At 40.6% G+C, this 21,385-nt stretch overlaps 1 protein-coding gene across 2 annotated transcripts in view; it reads left to right on the forward strand.

Annotated features, from left to right (window-relative positions):
* Window positions 1–1,525: 1,525 nt before the first annotated feature.
* ATP7A (ATPase copper transporting alpha) overlaps window positions 1,526–21,385 on the forward strand; it is a 151,516-nt gene continuing 131,656 nt past the window's right edge. For both annotated transcript variants that reach the window (XR_012430365.1, XM_005594001.4), the window contains exon 1: window positions 1,526–1,760. The gene's annotated coding sequence lies outside the window, so the exon portion shown is untranslated. The remainder of the gene's footprint in view (window positions 1,761–21,385) is intronic.

The raw sequence follows: 21,385 nt of genomic DNA on the forward strand, positions 1-21,385 counted from the left end.
AATTTTATATTTATGTGGATGAGTGTAGAGGGGGAGAATAGCCGGGCGCGGTGGCTCACGCCTGTAATCCCAGCACTTTGGGAGGCCGAGGCGGGCGGATCACTGGGTCAGGAGATCGAGACCATCCTGGCTAACATGGTGAAACCCTGTCTCTACTAAAAATACAAAAAATTAGCCGGGCGTGGCGGTGGGCGCCTGTAGTCCCAGCTACTCGGGAGGCTGAGGCAGGAGAATGGTGTGAACCTGGGAGGCGGAGCTTGCAGTGAGCAGAGATTGTGCCATTGCATTCCAGCCTGGGCGACAGAGTGAGACTCCGTCTCAAGGAAAAAAAAGAAAAAGAAAAAAAGAGGGGGAGAATAATTCTGAAATACTTAATCACAGACCTAAAATGTAGATCTATGGGTAATTTTAAATGTTGCCTGTCAAGGCTTAATAGGGACTTGACAACAGGTAGGATGGAAATTATTTCAACACTTAAATATGCTTACTTTGTGCCGGATGCTGTTCTAAGTCTTTTACAAATATTTACTTGATATTTGTATTTTGTGTACTATTTTGATTTCTGCAACATTATTAGACTTCATACTCTTCTGTGGGAACTGGGTTCAAATGGTTCCAGATGAAAATACAAATAGCCCTGTGATTAGTTTTGTTCTACATCTTATGACAGATACTTCATGAAAGGAAATATGAAAAGGCCACATCTTGCTTTGAAATAAGTGAGATGGAGCCTCTCCCTCTTTTTACTGTTAATGTTCATAGTTTCAAAAATCCTAGAATTTTGCTGCTTTTTAAAATGTCAAGTTGGAAAACAAATAAAATAATACCCTTTTCTCAAATGTTTTCTGTACCATTTATTGCATTGTTTACATTTTATGCATCTCATCTCTTTATGAACTCATGGTAATAGAGACTAACATTTTTGCATCACTGGAATCTTCTAGGTGTTTAAAATGAGGGACGAGTGAATGAATAAATGGGAGAGTGGTTCAGAGCTTGGAATGGCACTATGAAGATGGTTAAGTGACGTCCTACCCCCTCAACACACATATAAAAATTATGAATTTATAAACGTTTTCCTCTTGGTGTCATTTTTCAATGGAGGAAAGAGGGCAAATTCATAGTTCTGGTATTTACATCTGGAATTAGGCTACACAGTCTACAGGAAGCAAGTTAACACAGTCTAACAGATGCACGTGAATTTCATGCTGGGCAAAGATGAACTATGTGGAAGATGACTTATAAGGAACTTTTATGTTACATCTTGGCCTGAGGTTAGGAAACTAAAGATGACAAAGGCACTGTTTTAGTATGGGTTTTCTGGTTTTGTTTTTGTCGTGGGGGCGGGGTGGGGTAGCGGACTTGTACCCTAACAAAGACCCACCCGAGGCTGCGTGTCTGCCCGGGGGCAGCAGGGGGCGGGAGAAGCTTGGCTCTAGACCACGCGTTCCTTGTCACGTGACCTGTCGCTCTCTTTCCCGTGGCGGCCCAGCTTCCGGCAGGGGCATCACCCGGAAGTGGGGGTAGTCAAGGGAGGGAGGGATAGAGGCGTCTGGCCGCGGCGGCTGGGGGTGGGAAAAGAGAAGCAGAGGGAGGAGTTGCTGCTGCCGCCGCCGCAGGAGTTGCTGCTGCCGCCGCCGCAGCCACGGCTACTGTGACTTCTCCGATTGTGTGAGCTTTGTTGGAGCCTGCGTACGTGGATTTATCGCTGCCACGGTCTGCGTAGCTCCAGAGGTTTAACCATAGGATAGAGAAACCAGGTAAGTCCTACACTGGCTTCCCATCGTCCTTTCTCCTGCAGGGAGTCTTGTGTGCTGTCAGTTTGTACTACGAGTGTGGCGAGAAGGTCATGTTAGTCTGGGGCAGTCTCGAAAGTCTCACTTATTCACAATTCAGATATTACTACACTTATGTTTTACCTCCCCTAACAGGGGATAGAGGAGGGGAAATTAAATCCTGACCTGTGTCACTTTCTTGTACCCTCTTGGAGAGAGTGTCTTGATCATCTATGGCCTACGTTACCCAATTAATTGAGGGTACAAGAAAGTTTGTGTTTGGCATTGGAAGTCACATGGACTGGGGTCTTTGCTTAGTGACACCTCTTTATACTTTGGAAGCTAAGGTTACTAAAATGACCATAATTGATGAAATAATAATTGAAAAATAGATATTTGGCTTCTTGTCTTGCTCTGGGAGCGTAAGGTATATACTGAGAGAACACTCTTGTTTCCACTTAGTTTTGTTCATTGTGCCCCCTTTCCAGTAAAGTTACTCTCCATTGTCCACCCCTGTGGCATCTTATCTTTGACACTTTTCTTCGTTGTAGACGTTGAGATTATCTGAAGCACAAACTCTTACTGGTTCACAATTCAGCGTTTTTCCAGGATCTGATCTTTATTTTAATCCGAGACTCTTCATCTACAATAGTATGGCTTTGTACTGAGAATATGTGTAGAACATTGAATTAGATGATACTGAGGTTATTAATTTTTTTTTTTTGGCCGGGGGCGGGGGCGGGGGAGGGGGCGATGCACGAGAAATAAGACAGAGTTCCTGGCCTCAAAAGCGTTTACATCCAATAGGCCGAGCGCAGTGGCCCACAGGCCTGTAATACCAACACTTTGGGAGGGTGGATCACTTGAGGTCAGGAGTTCGAGACCAGCCTGGCCATCATGGCGAAACCCTGTCTCTACTAAAAATACAAAAATTAGCTGGGCCTGGTGGCGGGCGCCTGTAATCCCAGCTACTCGGGAGACTGAGGCAGGAGGATCGCTTGAACCTGGAAGGCGGATGTTGCGGTGATCCGAGATCTCTCCACTGCACTCCAGCCTGGGCTACCAGGGCGAAACTCTGTCTCCAAAAAAGAAGGAAAAAAAAAAAAAAAAAAAAGAGTTTACATACAATTGAGTCCTAATTGAGTCAGTTGAAATCAGCTATGAAGACAACGGTTTCTAGCAGCCCCACTGACTGAATTACTACGATGCTTATTGCATCCTTTTTAATGGTTATTTTTGAACTGGCATTTTATTATATTTAACATTTTCTTGTGTCTAAGGTCATGACATGAGAGAGTTTTTTTGTACTTGAGGGTCTCAATGTAGTAGGAAAGATACACGATTACCTAAACATTTAAAAAATCTCACGAACATTCTATAGTAGAAACAGGAAGTGTTATGAGAGTGCAGGGAAGGGAGCATGTGAACTGGGCTTTGAAAAATAGATAGGATTTGGCTTTGCAGGAATGGAGGAAAAGGAAGACATCTATCTGGACTGATAGATAGAAGAAATAATGTGAGCAAAGCCGTGGGGGTCTGGAAAGTTGCCCGACATCCAGTAACACACTGTATGTCAATGTCCCTACTTCTAACAGCCACATCTTCCAAGATGTCACTGATTAAAATTAGAAAAAAATATAGAATACAAAACTAGTCAGCTCACAGACATATCCAACTGCCCTTCAGCCAACAAAAAAAGCTTATATAGAGAAAAAAATACACGGACATGACAAAAACAATGTTAATGTATGAGGCTTAATTCTGATGTAAACTCAAATCTAAAAGAGAAAAATGTAAAACTTGCTAGCTATACTTTAATTCTGATTGAGTGTTGTGCCTTAAATATAATTTGGAATCATTTTTTAAATTGTTGGGAATGAATAACATTTTCTGAAGTGAGCAGCTGTTCCAGGTTTTCCCCAAGGAGTCTCTGCTTTTCCTTTTTTCCTCTAAATTGATTTCTCTCTATTGGTCTTCTTAACTTGATAGGAACATTTCTTTTCGATCATAGCCTTAGAAAGATCTTGATTCCTGCCCTCAAGATAAGGTTAAACACTAATCCCTCCGAAGGATAGGTTAACATCTCTGTTCTCTAAAGCAGAAGATTGATTTTCTTTGAAAAATGCATGCAGAAGCAGTAAAATTTGCTTACAAAACAACAGAGAGAGAGAAAAAAGAGTGCAAAAATAACCCCAGCTAACACTCTACAACCTTCTCTTCTGTGAGGGTGCTAAAGGAAATACATTTTAAAAAAATAAATTCCTGTTATAACTCCTTTTATCTATATATATTTAAAAGCTCTTGGCAAACTTTATTAATCAAGACTTTGGACATCTTGATGAGTGAAAATAATCTTCATTTGCCAGTTGGGAAAGTAAATTGCAAGGAGAGATTTTTGTGTGAACTCATACAAGCACTAGCATAGATGAGAATAGTATTTGGGAGTTTTGTCTCAAAATTCCTTCTATTCATCTTTGTTAAAGGGCAGTTCAGGTTTTACAGTGTTTTGTTTTTTAGACAACAATATTTCTTAGGATATAACTCAACATGGGGCCGGGGCAAGAGTGTTGGGGGACTGGGGGACAGACGAGTGATAGGCAATGGCTAGGCAGAGTATTTTAGTTCAGTCTACCATCCCAGCAATCATGTTTTTCCCTCTTAAATCTCAGTCTTCAGGTTGATTTAATGTGACATTACTTGCTTAACTTGCTGAGATAGTTTGGCAAGAAAAATATCAAAATTCCTTTAGAATGTGTTTCATTAAAGTAAAAGGGTCCTGTGTTTCTGGTTTCCTAAAATGTTCTTACTTTTTGCAGCACTGTTTGCAAATTGAAGTGATTTCCTAATCTTTGTGTTCCCAAATGTATAAGATATTGGTAGACTACATCAGTTTTCACAGATACCTCTTTCCTTGAAGGAAGTGAGAGTAAAATACCCCATTTTGAGCCAGTTATGTGTACTTTGTACCATATTTTTTGTCCGCATTTAGAATTATACAGCTATGTCACAAGGATGAAAAAAGAGTTTTGCTTATTTTTACTATTAAACTCTAGTGTAAAAGTCCAGTTTTTCAGACCTATGATCAGGAGTGCATTTTTAACAATTTACCAGTTGAAATAAATGGGTTATTTCACATTGTAGGGATATTGCTTTAGATTGACCATTAACCTTATTTTATTTTATTTTTATTTTAAAAGATGTTATTGTTATTATTTATCTATGTATTTATTTATTTTTAGAGACAGGGCCTCGCTCTGTGGCCCAGGCTAGGGTGCAGTGGTGCAATCATATCTCACTGCAGCCTTAATCTCCCGGGCTCAAATGATCCTCTGGCTTCTCAAGTAGCTGGAACCACAGGTGCATGCCACCATGCCTAGCTACTTAATTAATTAATTATTATTATTATTTTTAAGAGATGGGGTCTTGCTCTGTCACCTGGGCTAGAGTACAGCGGCGCCCTTATAGCTCACTGCAGCCTCGATCTCCCAGGCTCAAGCAATCCTCCTACCTTAGCCTCCTGAGTAGCTGGGACTACAGGTGTGTGCCACCACTCCCAGCTAATTTTTAAATTTTATGTAGAGACAGCATCATGCTGTGTTGTCCAGGCTGGTCTCAAACTCCTGGCCTCAAGCAATCCTCCTGCCTCAGCCTCCCAAAGTGTTGAGATTACAGGTGTGAGCCACAGAGCTTAGTTGAGATTACAGGTGTGAGCCAGACCCTTAGTTGATTTTGTTTGTAAAAAGGTAAGGTGTTTTCTCCATCTGACTTCAGACCAGCCCGAGAACAGAGCAGAACCTCCTACAGACACCCATTGCCCTGCTGCTGTACACTTCAACAGCTTGCACAAGGGAACTCACTTGGAGAAATTGTGTAGTTTTAAAATGTATTTTGTATAAAATAACTTGCTCTGCTATAAACCACCATTAAAAACCAGTGTTTTGATTTGGCACTTAAATATTTTTGGAGTGAAAATTATCACTAAAGTAACATATGACTCCAACAAAAAATATGGTTTTATTATGTTAAAGAGTACTGTATTGATTTGCCAAAGTTTTGTAACTTAATAAAGATATTAACTTCCTTGGATTTGTAGTTTGTGATTTAGTATGCTGTACTGTGAGCGGGTTATGTTAACTGAAAAAATAAAGTCATTACCTGGAAAAAAAAGTTAATGTGTTTTGTTTTGTGCCATTGTAATTGCTGCTGATCCTGCATGTGCAATTGATGTCTCAATAAAAGCAGATAGAGAGGGAAGAATATCTGAATTACTTCCCTTCCGTACTCCCACTTGAGAGTTTGCAGAGCGCTCACTGTATACTTCTTGGAATTGTGGAGAAAATGGTTTCTGCTTTGTTGAGTGTGCTACCTGAAGTGTGCTACCTGCCACTCAGGAGAGTAAAGCATTAAAAGAACTTCTATTAAGACCTGAGAAACTGTCAACAGAGATATAAGAACAGAGAGAAAAAAGTTAAAAGTGGGAAGCCCTCTAAAGAAAATTATCAGAACTATTCAGGATAAACTTGTAGCTGACCTACAGTGTCATGAGGATACTTAAGAGTTGATCCTTGAGCTAACAAAAACTTAAGGAGAGCTTAGTTGTTAAAGAATTCCAAGTGTAATATCCTTTGTTGTGGTAGGCATAAAAGAAGATATCTAACTTTTTTGATGATGATAAAATTGTTTGCTCTAAGACTTCTTATTAATTATAAATTTATTAAGTTAATATATTTTAATTATTAATATAAATTATTAAATATATGTATTAATTATTAATAGATTATATTATTAAAACAATATTATATTAAATTATTTGCATACAGCCAGTTTCTTTTTTCTGTTTTTTGAGACAGGGTCTTGCTCTGTTTCCCAGCCTGGAGTTCTACAGTGGCATGATCTCAGCTCACTGCAACCTCTGCCTCCTGGGCTCAGGTGATCCTCCTACGTTAGCTCTTGAGTAGCTGGGACTATGGCACGGGCCACCATGCTCTGCTAATTTTTTTTTTTTTTATATTTTTAGTAGAGACTGTGTTTCACCATGTTACTTAGGCTGGTCTTGAATTCCTGAACTCAAGCAATCTGCCTGCCTCACCCTCCCAAAGTACTGGGATTACAGGAGTGAGCCACTGCTCCCAGCCTACTTTCTTTAAAAAACTTTACACCATTGGCCTGAAGGAAAAGCCAGCTTCATTTTGACCAATAAATGCTTTCTTCTATTTTGCTGTTAATTCTAAATGTTACTTTTTACTTCAGATTTTATCCACAATATCTTGTTATTAATTTCTAATCACACCTGTAAGTGCATTTTTATGTTCTTAGTAATCAGATTGGTGTCATATATCTTCACGTATTGTTCATCTAAAGCAAAGTGTTTATTTTGCACATCTGTTTCTGCCTAGGTGATAATAGGATTAATTTTGATCACAAAAATCTTTAAAACCTTCAGATAGTTTTAAAGCCTTAAGTTCTTTGAGTGATGATGGGAAAAAGGAGATATATATATATATGTATATATGTATATATGTATGTATATTTAAGACAGAGTCTCGCTCTGTTGCCCAAGCTGGGGTGCAATGGCACGATCTCGGCTCACTGCAACCTCCGCCTCCCGGGTTCAAGTGATTCTCCCTGCCTCAGCCTCCTGAGTAGCTGGGATTACAGGCACCCGCCACCACACCCGGCTAATTTCTGTGTTTTTAGTAGAGATGGGGTTTTGCCATGTTGGCCAGGCTGGTCTCGAATTCCTGACCTTAGGTGATCTGCCCACCTCTGCCTCCTAAAGTGCTGGGATTACAGGCATGAACCACCATGCCTGGCTGAAGGATAATTTATTTAGTACAGTACATTATTTGACCTTGAGTGCCAAGGTATGATTAGAATTGCTTAAGAGTTTGTCCACTGTGTTTATTGCAAAAATAACCCACAGATTCCTCTTTCTTTAGGGCAAGTAATAAGTCATGGGATCTTGACTCTTACTATTTTTTTTGGATGCAAATAAGTGAAGGTGACCAGAATTGTTCCTCTGTCTGGTGTGGAAAATAGATCTGGTACTTTATTGTTTGCATTTTGCTAAGAGTACACATACTCTTTCATAGGGCCAAATTTTATTCCCAGACCTAGCAGGTGGTTAAACTGGGATTTAAATCCAGTCAGTTTTGGCTTCAGAACCTGTGCTCTTACCTAACATAAAGGAACTGTGTTTTTAAAAGTACATAGACATTTGAGCAAAGTAGGTATATTCGAATTAAGTTCCTTGTTTGTCTTAAAATGGGAAATACTCATTTGTCGTTTAATGTGCGAATGAGCAAATTGATTTTGTGATTAAATGATTAAGATATTGGTAGCTCATAATTTCCTTGGTAATTTAAAACTAATCTCAAAAGTAGGGAACCATAATTTTGTTTTTAGCTAATTATGTTATTTAAAGATATGCTGGGCCAGGCACTGTGGCTCATGCCTGTAATCCCAGTACTTTGAGAGGCCGAGGTGGGTGGATCACTTGAAGTCAGCAGTTCAAGACAAGCCTGGGCAACATGGTGAAACCCCATCTCTCCTACAAATACAAAAATTAACCAGACGTAGTGGTGTGTACCTGTAATCCTAGCTACTCGGGAAGCTGAGGCAGAAGGATGGGTAAAGCCCAGGAGGCGGAGGTTGTAAGGTTGTAGTGAGCCAAGATTGCACCATTGCACTCTAGCCTGGGTGATGGGGAGTAAAACCATGTCTTAAAAAAAAAAATACTAAAACACCTAATGTTTATTTTTGTTTATTTCTTTATTTTCGAGATGGAGTCTGGCTCTGTCACCTAGGCTGGAGTGCAATGGTGCCATCTCGGCTCACTGCAACCTCCGCCTCCTGGGTTCTAGCGATTCTCTTGTCTCAGCCTCCCAAGTATCGGGGACTACATGTGTACACCACCATGCCTGGTTAGTTTTTGTACTTTTGGTAGAGAAGGGGTTTTGCCATGTTGGTCAGGCTGGTATCAAACTCCTGACTGACCTCAAGTGATCCACCCGCCTCGGCCTCCCAAAGTGCTGGGATTACAGGCTTGAGCTACCGCTCCCGGCCCTGCCACCATGCCCAGCCTAATACTTAATTTCTAAGTTACACCATAGAAAATTGGCTTGCGCGGTGGCTCATGCTTGTAATCCCAGCACTTTGGGAGGCCTAGGTGGGTAGATTGCTTGAACTCAGGAGTTCTAGACCAACCTGGGCAACAAGGTGAAACCCCATCTCTACAAAAATTGCAAAAAATAGCCAGGCGTGGTGACGTGCGCCTGTAGTCCCGGCTACTGGGGAGGCTAAAGTAGGGGGATTGCTTGAGCCTGGGAGGTTGAGGCTGCAGTGAGCTGAGATCATGCCACTGCACTCCAGCCTGGGCGACAGAGTGAGACCCTGTCTCAAAAAAAAAAAAAAAAAAAAAGAGAGAGAGAGAAAGAAAATGGAAAACTCAGATTGAGAGGGTCCCCCGGTAGCCTATAGTACACCTACATATGCTAACATGGCATCTTAAAGCTCATTATGACAGCTGGCAGATCAAATCACTGTGATGTGCTCATCCTGTTTCCCTATCAAGGAAACTCATAACAATCTACTTCTGTAATTAGTGAGCCACAGACTCTAGGCCATCGAGATTTTCCACATTCCCTAATTGTCAAATGCTGAACCATACTTGTACTGAATAAGTTGTGATACAGTGTAAGCAAGGGAAAAGGCCTTATGTATGTCTCACCTACTCTGCAAATAGCTGCATTCTTACAGAGTTGTATGTAAATTGAAGTTTTACAAAGCATGTCAGCACTTCGATTAGTACATTTTTATTGTGTGCTTATTGCATATTCAGTGTTTACTGTGAGCTATACAAATAAGTATAAGGCATATGTTCCAGTGTCTAGCAAGAGAAAGAAGTTTAATACCAAGCAGAGAGAAATTAGGTACTACTAAACTATGAAACTGATTCCAGGGTATTCGGAATTTAAAAAGAAAGTAGCTAGGAGTATTTGACATGATTTTTCATGAACGAGGTGGGACTTCATTTCTTACTCAACAGTGATTTATTGAGTATCCACCATGTTCAATGGTGGTATGATAGTGAACATAGCACATATGGTCCTGCTTTTGTGGAGTTTACAGTCTAGTGAAGTAATAGAACTTAAATATGTGCAAGAAAACATTCTAGGTGAGGGGACCAGTTCTAAACAAAGTCATAGAAATAAATGATAAGAGCATGGACTGCATGGCAGTCAGTGAAGGGACTTGCCTGATTGTAGTAGAGATTTTATGTTGGGGAGGAGCATTGCAAGTGACAGATGCAGACCATCTTTTGAATGCTTTGAAGAACTATTTAAGTCTGTCTAAAAGTCCTTTGGATACACTGTTCCGGAGAGAGTTTGGGGCTTTGGGGTCATACTGCCTTGGTTTGATCTCATCTCCACTCTAATTTGTTTAAGTTTAGAATTTTATAGTAAGTTTTCTCAGTGACCCAACTCTACAGGCAATAAAATGATATTTACAGAGTGGCTGGGGTCAGTAACCCTTGTATCAGTTAAGCAATGTACACATGAAGTGCCAGTAGGAAGTCCAAGGAAAGGTTGGGAGAAATAAAAGGAGGTTAGTCAAGGAAAGAGAAATACATTCTGTGATGGTTGGTAGAATGTCATCAGAAATGTCTTCAAGCAAAACAGTACATTTGCCTGTCTTTGTTTCTAGTTGCGTTTAACGGTACTGTGTTTTCCTTGTCTAAATATGAAGAAGAGAAACTAAACTGCAGCTATTTGACTTGGGCATCTGAGAGCTACCAATAGTTGGCTTAGGTTATGTTCTACATTTGAAGCATCTGGTCAATTTTAGATTGTCTTCTATACTTGAAGCATCTGGCCAGACCAGTTGTGTCCCAGTTTTGTATTTTACCTAAACTCAACTTGGTCAGAAGCTTATGTAGTAAGTATTGTTTGTAACCTGTGTTAGTACTCTCTTAACATGGCTTAAGGCGTGAATGGATTGCCAAATGAATACCTGTTATGACCTGTATTTTTTCTTGTTACCTTTGGATTTAATGTAAGTATAATAATGCTCCAAGAACATTTGACAGTATTGTTCAGGCACTGTTTTTTTTTTTTTTTTTTTTTTTTGAGAGAGGATCTGGCTTTATTGCCTAGGCTGGAGTGCAGTGGCACGATCACAGCTCACTGCAGCCTCAAACTCCTGGGCTCAAGCGATCCTCCTACTTCAGCATTCCAAGTAGATAGGACCACAGGCATGTGCCACCATGCCTGGCTAGTTTTTAATTTTTTTTTTTTTTTTTTTTGTAGAGACGTGATCTTACTTTGTTGCCCAGGCTGGTCTTGCACCCCTGGGTTCAAGTGATTCTCCTGTCTCAGCCTCCCCAAAGTGCTGGGAGTACACAGGCATGAGCCATCATGCATAGCTGCTTATTCAGGTGCCTTTAAGAAATTTTTTCCACCAGAAAAGTAGAAATGATCATACCAGACTACCTTTGTCTCCTCCCAATCTTTTATTATGGTGATGTCTAACCTTGTTATAAGGAGGAGCTTCTTTTAATCTCAGAGTCATGAGATCAGGGCAGATACTGACAGTGTAGTTCCTGAGAAGTAGTTGCTGGCTGTGCTGTTCTTCCTTTCACACTGGAAATCTTAGCTGAGACATGTAGCAGAGAGAAGACATTATGGGGAACCAGCATAAAGCTTTATAGGAGATGAGGTGTCTAGATCTACCAGTAGATCCCGATTTGCAGGTTTGAGACTCCTACCTTATTTCATCCGTAGCTGTTGCATTATACAGATCTAGTGGGCAGCAGCCACAGTCTGTAAAAATTATGACATGGACTTACGCAATGTGGCAGCCCTGGAAGCTACCCAAACCACTTCTATTTCTAGTCCTGTATTCCCTTCAATACCTCCTACATCCAGCAGCCATGATAGTCCCAACACGTTTATCATTTGAGTATCTTTGCTTCCCACTTTAAGGCTCCCCTTTAATCCAACAGATAAAATTTACATCTTTGTCTAAGGATTTCAAGGAGTTGCATAAGTTTTCTTATTCTCTTTAAGTATACTCATCAAGAAAATAATACCTGCCTCGTCTAATTCATAGGGTGTTATCAGTATCAAGTGGAATAATGTATGCAAAAACACTTCATAAATTAAAGAATACTACACAAACATAATATTCTTTTTGAATGTATTATGTTGTGGAAAGAACACTGAATTTGAATCAGATGTCTGGCATCTCAGTTCTTTCTGCTGTTAATGAACTGTGACTTTGGACAAATTACTTTGTGCTTTGGGGACTTTGTTTCCTTACCTATAAAAGGAAACTAATAATGCCACTCTTATCTACCCAGAAACCTAAGAGCTACTTTTTCTTCACCTCCACATTCAGTCACCAAATTTGTTGTCTAGTTCTTAAAATTTCTTAAATTGGTCCTCTCCTCTCTATCTCCGTTCAGTTCCTAATCACTTCCCATTCGGGCAGTAGCCTGTTAAAAAAAAATTGTGGTAAAATATGCATAATATAATATTGACTTTCTTAACCCTTTTTTCTTTTTTTTTTTTGAGATGAAGTCTCACTCTGTCGCCCAGGATGGAGTGCAATGGTGTGATCTCTGCTCACTGCAGCCTCCACCTCCCAGGCTGAAACAATTCTCCTGCCTCAGCCCCCTGAGTAACTGGGATTACAGGCACATGCCACCCCTGGCTAATTTTTGTATTTTTTTTTTTTTTGAGATGGAGTCTTGCTCTGTCGCCCAGGCTAGAGTGCAGTGGCACCATCTTGGCTCACTGCAAGCTCCACCTCCCGAGTTCATGCCATTCTCCTGCCTTAGCCTCCGGAGTAGCTGGGACTACAGGTGCCCGCCACCACACCCAGTTATTTTTTTGTATTTTTAGTAGAGACGGCATTTCACCGTGTTAGCCAGGATGGTCTTCATCTCCTGACCTCGTGATCCGCCTGCCTCGGCCTCCCAAAGTGCTGGGATTACAGGCATGAGCCACTGCGCCTGGCCTAATTTATGTATTTTTAGCGGAGATGGGGTTCCACCATGTTGGCCAGGCTGGTTTCAAACTCCTGACCTCAAACGATCCACCCACCTTGGCCTCCCAAAGTGCTGAGATTACAGGCATGAGCCACTGTGCCTGGCCCTATTTTAACCATTTTTAAAGGTACAAGTCAGTGGCATTGAGTGCATTCTTTTTTTTTTTTTTTTTTTTTTTTTTTTTGAGACGGAGTCTCGCTCTGTCGCCCAGGCTGGAGTGCAGTGGCGCGATCTCGGCTCACTGCAAGCTCCGCCTCCCGGGTTCACGCCATTCTCCTGCCTCAGCCTCCCGAGTAGCTGGGACTACAGGCGCCCACAACCGCGCCCGGCTAATTTTTTGTATTTTTAATAGAGACGGGGTTTCACCGTGGTCTCGATCTCCTGACCTTGTGATCCGCCCGCCTCGGCCTCCCAAAGTGCTGGGATTACAGGCGTGAGCCACCGCGCCCGGCGAGTGCATTCTTAATGTTGTACAATCATCACTGTTATGCATTTCTAGATTTTTTTTTCATCATCCCAAACTGAAACTCTGTACCCATTAAATAATAGCTTCTCATTCTGCCTTCTTTCACCCCCTGATAACCTCATTCTCCTTTCTGTGTCTATGAATTTACCTATTCTAGGTACTTTTTGAAAAATAATTTCAATATTTATTTTTGATTCAGAGGGTACATGTGCAGGCTTATTACCTGGGTATATTGCATGATGCTGAGGTAGGGATACAATTGATACCGGCAACCAGGTACTGAGCAGAGTACACAATAGTTTTTCAACCCTTGCCCCACTCCCTCCCCACCGAGTAGTCCCCAGGATCTATTGCTGCCATCTTTATGTCTATGAGTACCCATTGTTTAGCTACCACTTATAAGGGAGAACTTATGGTATTTGGTTTTCTGTTCTGCGTTAGTTTGCTTAGGATAATGGCCTCCAGCTGATTCCACGTTGCTTCAAAGGACATGATTTTGTTCTTTTTTTAATGGCCATAGTATTTCATGGTGTATATGTACAACATTTTCTTTATCCAATCCATCATCGATGGGCACCTAGGTTGATTCTATGTCTTTGCTATTGTAAATAGTGCTGCAATAAACATACAAGTGCATGTCTCTTTTTGGTAGGACAATTTATTTTCTTTTGGATGTATACTCAGTAATGGGATTACTGGGTTGAACTGTAGTTCTGTTTTAAGTTCTTTGAGAAATCTCCAAACTGCTTTCCACCGTGGCTGAACTAATTTACATTCCCACCAACAGTATATAAGCATTTCTAGGTACTTTTAATAAATGGAATAATACAATATTTGCCCTTTTATGTCTGGCTTATTTTACCTAGCATAATGTCTCAAAGTTTCATCCACGTTGTAGTATGGGTGAGAATTTCATTCCTTTTTATGGCTGAATAATATTCCATTGTTGGGTAATAATATTTTAACTGGTCCTCCTAACTCCAGGCTTCGCTCTATCAAATTTGTCCTTCATGATCTGACCTTACTTACCTTTACAATCTCCTTATTGTTAAAGTTCATGCCATATGCCTCAGCCATACCAACGGTAGTCCTTAAATATGCCATGCTGTTTGACAACTCTGTAACTTTATTCATGGCTCTTTTATCTGAAATTTATTTCCATTCTTCTGGAGAACTCCTACTCAATCTTCAAGACCCGGTTTACCTAACAATAGTGGATGGGTTAAATTATGATATGTTCATATAGTGGACTTCTAGTCAGCCTTTTAAAATTATGGCATATATATTAGTGGTTAAAAGCACAGACTCTGGACCAGGCTTACTGGGATCAAATTTCAAATCTGTCACTTACTAACTATGTGACCTTGGGAAAGTTCCTTACCCTCTCTGTATCTCAATTTTTTCGTCTATAAAACAGGGATAGTAATTGTATCTATCCCATCAGGTTGCTGTAAACATTTAATTACTTAGAAGTATTAGCTAGGCCGGGCACAGTGCCTCATGCCTGTAATCCCAGCACTTTGGGAGCCCGAGGCGGATGGATCACTTGAGGTCAGGAGTTCGACACCAGCCTGGCCAACATGGTGAAACCCTGTCTCTACTAAAAAATATATAAAAATTAGCCAGGCTTGGTGGTGGGCACCTGTAATCCTATCTACTTGGGAGATTGAGGCAGGAGAATCACTTGAATCCAGGAGGCGGAGGCTGTGGTGAGCTGAGATCACGCTACTGCACTCTAGCCTGGGCAACAGAGCTAGATTCTGCCTCAAAAAAATAAAAATAAAAATATTAGCTATTATGTTTTCTTTTATTTATTTTTTAGTTTTTAAATTTTTTGTAGAGACGGGGTCTCGCTATGTTGCTCAGGCTGATCTTGAACTCCTGGCCTCAAGGAGTCCTCCTGCTTTGGCCTCTCAAAGTGCTGGGATTACAGGCGTGAGTCACTGTGCTCGGCCAAAAGTATTAGCTATTGTTATATATTAATATTTACTGTCATAGAAAAGTGTTTATTATATAGTGTTAAATGAAAAGAAACATGCTGTAAACCAGAATAGTATATCATTTTTGTTTAAAATGTGTGTGTTGTTGGGTGTGGTGGCTCATGCCTGTAATCCCAACACTTTGGGAGGACCAGGCAGGAGGGTTACTTGAGGCCGGGAGTTTGAGACCAGCTTGGGCTATATTGGGAGAACTAAGCTCTACAAAAAATACAAAATTAGCTGGGCATGTGGTACATGCCTTGAGTCCCAGCTACTCAGGAGGCTGAGGTGAGAGGATTGCTTGAGCCTAGGAGGTCAAGGCTGCAGTGAGCTATTACTATGCCATTGCACTCCAGCCTGGGCAACAGAGTGAGACACTGTCTCAAAAAAATGTGTGTTTATATGTATACACACATATAATATCCTCCTAGGCTTACATACATCCCCCACCACACACACCAACCCTCAACATGTTAGTCTTCGTTATTTCTCAGTGATAGACCAATTGGTTGTTTATTTTTTATATTTGCTCATCTATATTTTCTGTTTTTCTCCATTTGACATTTATTTCTTACATTGGAGAGAGTGAAAAAAGACACAATTAAAGCATCTATTCTGTGAAGGCTTCCCTGATTTCCCTTCCTTCATCCTTTAGGGCACCAGAATACCCTGCATTCCTGAACTCCTTAAAGCCTGTGTTATATTCATTTACCTTTTAATCCCCAACTGGGACTAGTGCAGAGCCTAAAAATTACATGCACTTAGCCATATTAGTAAGGTGAAAATGGAATTATGTGCAAGCACTTTACACATGTTATCTCATGTACATCACTCAGCAGTCCCATGAGTAAGAGTTATATGTATTTTTCAGATGAGGAAACTGAGCATCAGAAGAGACCAAACAATTTGCTGAAGGTATACAACAGTAAGCAACAGAATTTGGATTCAAATCCAAGTCTGTTTGATGCCAAAGGTGGTCTTTTCAATGTATATTGAATGACTGAATGATCTAATGAATGTATCTGCTGTCTCAGATGACATAATTTATGAAAGACTTATTGATAAATAAATATGCTATATGGATGTAAAGATATGTTGTTATTTTCTGCTGTATTTTCATCTGCACCCTAGATTCTGACAAGGCAAACCAGCTTTCCTTCTCCCCATGCACAATTTTTTCCCTCTATTAGTCTAAATTGGCAATTTTGGCTCTCCATTTGTCTTTTTATACTGCCCATGCTCTTTACACTCTTTAGGAACCTGACTCATAATTATGATATTAAGCTTTTCAGATTAATCTAGCCACGTCCATCAGATTTACTGTTGTGTGTGCATGTTGAGGAAACTCATTGGAAAGTATCTGGCCAGATATAATTTGTTTCAGTGATGCCAAAGTATGGTAATTCCTAGTTTAATGTGTTTACCTTTTTCTTTTTTCTTTTTTCTTTTTTTTTGAGACAGAGCCTATTTTCCTTTTTTTCATGTGCTGATATGTCCACATTTAATTTCCTACATTCATACTCATACCGCTTTCAAAAGAAGGTGTTGTCAATGATAAAACATTAGACAGAAATAGTTTTTAGACATAGGATGTTAATTAATAAGTTCAGCCTATGGCTTATTTAGGTTTATGTTTTTGTGTGTATGTGTACATAGCCTTCATCATTTAAGTTTATGTTTTGTGTGTATGTGTGTGCAGCCTTCATCAAAAGAAAAAAGGGGGATAGTCAAGAGGCATTTTAATAATTTATTTCACAGCTACAACAGAATATACTAAACGAAAATTTAGAATTTGATTATAGCTTGACTCCCTACAATTTTTTCAGAATTAAAAATTTGAATCCCCTTTAAAGCCAACTAACTGAAGGGAAGCATCTACTTTGTGAAAATTGCCTATCTAAAATGGGGGGGAATAACCCCCTTTTAAGTACAGCATGTTTTTTATTCTACCAGAACCAGGTTTCTAAAGATTTCAACCTATTTTTATAATCTCAGTTTTTTGAGATGATAAAGTTCATTTTAGTGATTTCTAACTAAGAAAGCACAATCCACAGAACTGAAGAATGGATTCTGGAAAGGGAAACTTCCTGCAAATTATGATGAATTTATAGAAATAGTAAATATTTAAATTACATAAATATTAAATATTATTGTTGGTAGTTATTTGTCTTGATTTCTGTTCAACAAGTGTGCATTTGAATTAGCACACAATTTATTTTATTCCTAGCAATTCAGTATATTTTTCATAGCCATCAATATTTGGGATTCTGCTTGCTTATAATTACAAATCACTTGAAACCTGCCAGTTGAAAACTCTCAAGGGTGTGAAATGATATGGGCCTTCTGTGAATTCATTCCCCTTTATCTGTATAAAATACCTGGCCAACCAGTTGTCTTTGACAATTTTAAAGTACTGTTTCCTTTCTTAAAAACTTCTTTCCAGAAGCTGGTCTCCCACACATTTCCAGTACATAATTTTTTTTTTTTTTTTTTTTTTTTTTTGAGACGGAGTCTCGCTCTGTCACCCAGGCTGGAGTGCAGTGGCGCGATCTCGGCTCACTGCAAGCTCCGCCTCCCGGGTTCACGCCATTCTCCTGCCTCAGCCTCCCGAGTAGCTGGGACTACAGGCGCCCACAACCGCGCCCGGCTAATTTTTTGTATTTTTAGTAGAGACGGGGTTTCACCGTGGTCTCGATCTTCTGACCTTGTGATCCGCCCGCCTCGGCCTCCCAAAGTGCTGAGATTACAGGCGTAAGCCACCGCGTCCCGCCAGTACATAATTTTTCATCCGTATCTGTCCTGACAGTGATTCAGCTTTGAATAGGAGAGAATGTAACCAGATTTTCACCCTTATTGGCCTAAGTCTTTATTTTTTGAGACAGAGTCTTGCTCTGTCACCTAAACTGGAGTGCAGTGGCATGATCTCGGCTCACTGCAACTTCCGCCTCCCGGGTTCAAGTGATTCTCCTGCCTCAGCCTCCCGAGTAGCTGGGACTACAGGCACGTGCCACCATGCCCAGCTGATTTTTGTATTTTGGGTGGAGACGGGGTTTCACCATGTTGGCCAGGCTGATCTCGAACTCCTGACCTCAGGTGATCCACCCGCCTCGGCCTCCCAAAGTGCTGGAATTACAGGCATGAGCCAACACGTCCAGCCAGCCTAAGTCTTTAAAACAGGACTTGAAAGAAATTGAAGGGTTGGATATGGGTGGGGATGTAGATCTAGACTATATTTCTGGAATGTTTGCTTCCTTCGTGCTGAAAATTGTTCTTTGGACCTTGGTATGAAAAGAGAAAATGTATGAAAAACAAGAATGTTATGAAAAGTCTAAGTATGCTGAAAAATACATCAGTATACTACTTTGTAATCATACCATATAAATATTTCAGCTATAAAAATTATGACAAAATAAATTTTCTCCCAATATGTTAACTGCTTTAAAAAAAGTATTGGCAAGATTGATTATATTCTATTCTAAGAGGAAAGATAACTTTGCATAATCACCAAGATGGTTTACCAACATACACCACATATGCTGAGTATTACAGTCTTCGCCAACATGAGTCAAATGCTAGCGTGAATAGGGTTGGTTGGTAGTATAAACCTACCTGGTACCTTTTTGGTTTTGCTGATTAAATGGTGCTAATGAAGCCAGGGTTATAGACTTCATCTCTGTGGGAGTCACTTGTCCTTTGAAGTCATTAGGTATGCCACTAACTCTACTCCACAGTTTTCCGAATGCAGTTTGTTCATTCAGAAAGGGAGGCTAGTACAGAGTAAAAATAGCTCAACAAAAAGCCATCATCAGTACCCATGCCCTTATCCTCCTGATGGGGGGAGGAGGGTCTGTAATGTCCAGGCTTTCAAACTCACATATACATTTTTATTATTAATCAATGGAGGCTGCACTTAGAAATTTATTTCTTTGGACTTCTGCAATATTCTGCTTATGAAGTGTTTCTGTGGTTCCCTCTTTGCCTTTATCTCCAGACTCTTTTGTCTCAAAACTTTACGGTCTCAGAGAACTAAGAAAAGACATGGCTCACTATATGCATTTGCAGAAAGTAATAAGGCTTTTGTTTTTTATCTCCATAAAGTGATCTCAACAAATTTCTCTAGAGTGACAAATCCACAGTTTCAGAATTGAAACTAAACAATTCTTTTGGGGTTTATTAGACTCCTCTATATTAAGTAGAGCAGTTTTAGGTGAGCCTCTGGGAATCTCATGAAACTGAGCTTCCAGTGTGGCTCATAGTCTTTTGTAATCTATACAAATCTATAGTATCTTTTATTGAGTATCATTAAAGAATGAGGTATTTTGCAGAAGTGAATTTCAAAATAACTGAAGTATACCCTTTACATTTTTGTCATTCAGAGATCTTAAAGGGGGATCTGATGCATGCATCCTACAAAGGTATCCTTGAAATATGTTAACTTTCCAAAATAAAAATACTTTTATTTCTGATTAGAACATTGATAAATGGTCAATGTAAAAACAAAATCCAGTCAATATTTATTTATTTATTTATTTGAGACAGAGTCTCATTCTGTTGCCCAGGCAGTGGGGGCAATCTCAGCCCACTGCAACCTCTGCCTCCCAGGTTCAAATGATTCTCCTGCCTCAGCCTCTTGAGTAGCTGGGCCTACAGGTGTCCACCACCACACCTGGTTAATTTTTGTGTGTTTTTTTTTTTTTTTTTTTTGAGACGGAGTCTCGCTGTGTTGCCCAGGCTGGAGTGCAGTGGCCGGATCTCAGCTCACTGCAAGCTCTGCCTCCCGGGTTTTTACGCCATTCTCCTGCCTCAGCCTCCCGAGTAGCCGGGACTACAGGCGCCCGCCACCTCGCCCGGCTAGTTTTTTGTATTTTTTAGTAGAGACGGGGTTTCACCGTGTTAGCCAGGATGGTCTCGAACTCCTGACCTCGTGATCCGCCCGTCTCGGCCTCCCAAAGTGCTGGGATTACAGGCTTGAGCCACCGCGCCCGGCCAATTTTTGTGTTTTTAGTAGAGACGGGGTTTCACCATGTTGGCCAGGCTGGTCTCAATTTCCTGACCTCAAGTCATCCACCCGCCTCGGCCTCCCAAAATGCTGGGATTTTAGGCGTGAGCCACCACGCCCAGCCCCAGTCAATATTTAGATATCTCTCCTTTCTGAGATTTATTTTTTCTTACAGCATTTATCACTACCTGACTTTTGCTTTTTTTTTTTTTTTTTTTTTTGAGATAGAGTCTTGCTCTGTCACCCAGGCTGGAATGCAGTGGTGCAATCTCAGCTCACTACAACCTCCACCTCCCCGGTTCAAGTGATTTTCCTGCCTCAGCCCACCGAGTAGCTGGGATTACAGGTGCACACCACCATACCCGGCTAATTTTTGTGTTTTCAGTAGAGACAGGGTGTCACCATGTTGACCAGGCTGGTCTTGAACTCCTGACTTCAAATGATCCTCCCGCCTCAGCCTCCCAAAGTTCTGGGATTACAGGCATGAGCCACTGTGCCTGGGTCACTACTTGATTTTATACATTCCTTTGTTTGCTTATCGTCCATCTCCCTCACGAGAATGTGAGCCCCATGAAAGAAGAGACAGTGCTCCTCTTCACTGCTGTATCACCAGCACGTAGCTTAGTACCTGAAACATAATGGGACTTCAATAAATATGTGCTGACTAAATGAAGAAAGTAGAAATCACTCTTAATTCCACCATCCAGGGATTAGCCACTGTTAAGATTCTGGTATAATTTCTTTCTTCTTTTTTGGGGGGGATTTCTTTTTTTTTATTATTATTCTTTAAGTTCTAGGGTACATGTGCACAACATGCAGGTTTATTACATATGTATACTTGTGCCATGTTGGTGTGCTGCACCCATCAACTCGTCAGCACCCATCAACTCATCATTTACCTCAGGTATAACTCCCAATGCCATCCCTCCCCCCACCCCCTCCCCATAATAGGCCCCGGTGTGTGATGTTCCCCTTCCCAAGTCCAAGTGATCTCATTGTTCAATTCCCACCTATGAGTGAGAACATGGGGTGTTTGGTTTTCTGTTCTTGCGATAGTTTGCTGAGAATGATGGTCTCCAGCTGCATCCATGTCCCTACAAAGGATACAAACTCATC

Source organism: Macaca fascicularis, chromosome X (assembly GCF_037993035.2).
Source record: "Macaca fascicularis isolate 582-1 chromosome X, T2T-MFA8v1.1".
Lineage (NCBI taxonomy): Eukaryota > Metazoa > Chordata > Mammalia > Primates > Cercopithecidae > Macaca > Macaca fascicularis.